Raw genomic sequence first — 3,103 nt, 5'->3', positions numbered from 1 at the left:
TCTGTTCTTAACCTGAAACTGTTCTTAACCTGAAACACCACTTTAGCTAATGGGGCCTCCTGCTGCTGCCGCGCTGCCAGAGCACGATTTCTGTTCTCATCCCGAGGTATTATTTCTGGGTTAGCGGAGTCTGTAACCTGAAGCGTATGTAACCTGAAGCGTATGTAACCCGAGGTACCACTGTATTTCAACATTTGAGGCTTGGGAATGAAGAACAGCCCACCTGGCTACAGAACAGATTCTGAAAGCAGAGGCTGGGTTTCTTCTTCTAGATTAAAGCAGAACAGCATTGCTTGGTGCTTCTAAACCACCCACATCTGGAAGCAGCCCTACTCTTTGCAGAGAAAGCGGTAAAGAAAGCAAAAGGGTGAAGATGTGGGGAGTTCATTCCAAAGCTACGGAAGCAAGATAACAGCATCCTCTGGAGCTATTTTAAGAAAGCAGACATGCATTAAGAGTTAAATATCTGCACAGTTTGACAGTCATTCTGTAGCCTAGCAATACGTGTCCCCTTTAATGGTGCCAAGAATCTAGATTTCCTTCCTGTCCTATTGATTCTGTATAAAGCCACCGGGCAGTTGGAAAGCTACACTGAAGCGGAAAGTGAGAGTACTCTGTGCCCGGGAGGCTGGGGCGGGGGGCTCTGAACACCCTGTAATTCCCCCACTTAATGGTTCCCATATCTGGCCATTACATCGGGAATGTGAGAGGCTTGAAAGGCATGCAGATTGGGGTTGTGCAATACGCTGCCCTGTCACAATTGCTTGCCTTTTTAATTCATTCATTAATTCGTCAAATTGCTGCTACAGTTTTGCATCCTGTTCCCAGACAATGTAGTTCCCTGTTTCATAAAAACCTGTTAAGAAGTTTCTCTAATGCTCTCAAGAGAAAGCAGAGAAAAAAGTTCTCAAAAATGTTGCCGTGTTTCACCATTCAGATTGAGGCTGCCCTAGTGAGCTATTAGGGCTAGATCATTCATCATCCTAAGTAGGCCAGAGAGCACAGCCCCGGCTAAAAATAGGGTCCCTTCATTATCCCTCTGGCTGGCTATCACATATGAGATTATAATCCACAATTTCCAGAAAAAAGCCTACTGACACATGCATTTTTCTGTTATAAGTGCATCTGATTCCTTTATGTCACAGTCTCTTTGTGATTGTTTTGGCAGAGTAACTTCTGGGCTGTTATGGACTCTTTGCCAACCCGCTCAACTATGAAAACGACCCTGTTCCAACAACCCTCTTCTTAAGACATCTTTATAGATTGATTTGGTGTTAATTAAAATTGTTAATCTCTACCCCACTCCGGGAACAAATAACCTCACAAATGCTCAGTGCAGCTGTTTGTTCTCAATTATCCCCTTTCTTACAAATCAGATTTTTGGAGATCTGGCTGTTCTACAGAACATACCATAAATGATATGCACGATGCTGAATGCACAAAGTGATCAATCTCGGCTGCAAATAACTCTGCTGAATTTAGCTGTGCCCTCAGTTTCCGTCGATATACTCCTCATTTATTAGTGATGTCTCATAGTATCATATTAAGTGGTCATAACATGTACCCCATGGAGTGGCCAAGATGGCGGACATACTGGACCTCCATGAGGCGGGCGGTGAGGATGGCGATGAAAGCATCCACAAACTGAAGGAACAAGTGAAGAAGAGGAAAGGTTTGGGTCAGAGAAGGGTTCCAGAGCCCAAGTCCGTGAGGATTACGACAGCATGAAGCAAGATGGGGATAAGTCGGGTCCCCAGAGATTGGTGGAAGGCTGGATTCTCTTCTTCACGGGTGTCCATGAGGAGGCCACCGAAGAGGACATTCATGACAAGTTTGCAGAGTTCAGGGAAATCAAGAACCTCCACCTGAATCTTGACTGGCGGACTGGTTACCTGAAGGGCTACACCCTGGTAGAATATGAAATGTACAAAGAAGCCATGGAGGGACTGAATGGACAAGACCTTCTGGGGCAGCCAATCAATGTGGATTGGTGTTTTCTCAGGGGACCTCCGAAAGGGAAGTGAAGGGGTGGCCGTAGAAGGAGGAGCAGGAGTCCTGACAGAAGGAGGCGCTAAAGGTGGGGAGGGAGGTTGTCCTTTTTGCGATGCTTGTGGTGTTAAATCCTGGTGAACCAGAAGGAAATGCCCATCTGCACTAAGACCATATGCTTATATCATTTTCTCCCCCCCCCCGCCCCCTGGTTAATTTTGTATTTACATAGTTTGATTATTTCTTAATTACTCTCAATCTGATGTCTCAGTTTACATGAGGTTTCCTGTTATTGGTGTCCTTGGACATACGTCCTCCTGTGTCTTGGTACAAGTCATTGTGCTTTTTAGTCTTTGAGAAGGGACTGTCTGAAAGCAATGTTCAGAATAAAAAGATTATGGACTTTTAAATATATACCGTATTTTTCGCTCCATAGGGTGCACTTGACCATAGGGCGCACCTAGTTTTCAGAGGGGGAAATCAAGGAAAAAAATATGATTCCCCCCCCCCCAGCTCTGGGAGCAGCGGGCAGGCTGCGCGCAGCCTGTGTGATTCTCCCAGACCTTCTCCCTGCTTTTGCGGGAGGTGGGGGAATTCCCCCATTTCCCACAAAAGCCCACAGGAGCCATGCACCCTTTAAGGAGCGCACGGCTCCTGCGGGCTTTTCTACGAGGAGAGAGAAGGGACTGACACGGCCAGTCAGTCCCTTCTCCCTTCTTGGGGAAAAGCCTCAAAGAGGTCGGGGAGCAGCGGGAAGGTGGCACACCGCCTTCGCGCTGCCCCCCGAGCTTGTGCGGCTGGCGGTGGGGGGAAGCGCTGCTATCCCCCACTGCCAGCCTCAAAGATCCCTGAAGCCTTTGGAGCGCAGCGGGACCTCGTGCTGCGCTACAAAGGCTTCGGGTTCCTTTCGCTGACCCAAAGCCTTTGGAGTGCAGCGCGAGTTCCCGCTGCACTCCAAAGGCTTGAGGCTTCTAGGACAGCCTTTGTAACCTCCGGAGGCTTTGCGCAGCTAACCCCAAACTAGAAGAGTGAGATGGAGCGTTCCGCAGCGTTCCGTCTCCCTGTTCTGTCTTTGGGCTTAGCTGCGCAGCCTGCATTCACTCTATAGGACGCA

The 3,103-nt window shown here is 48.2% G+C and overlaps 1 pseudogene across 1 annotated transcript; it reads left to right on the top strand.

Annotated features, from left to right (window-relative positions):
• Positions 1-1,566: 1,566 nt before the first annotated feature.
• Positions 1,567-2,403, top strand: LOC308597569 (RNA-binding protein 8A pseudogene; annotated as a pseudogene). Its single transcript has one exon. The product of its transcript is annotated as an RNA-binding protein 8A pseudogene (transcript).
• Positions 2,404-3,103: the final 700 nt, after the last annotated feature.

The sequence above is a fragment of the Podarcis bocagei genome, assembly GCF_964188305.1.
Source record: "Podarcis bocagei genome assembly, chromosome: 11".
NCBI lineage: Eukaryota > Metazoa > Chordata > Lepidosauria > Squamata > Lacertidae > Podarcis > Podarcis bocagei.
Note: the sequence above shows the minus strand (reverse complement) of the source record. Positions and strands in the feature narration are given on the sequence as shown.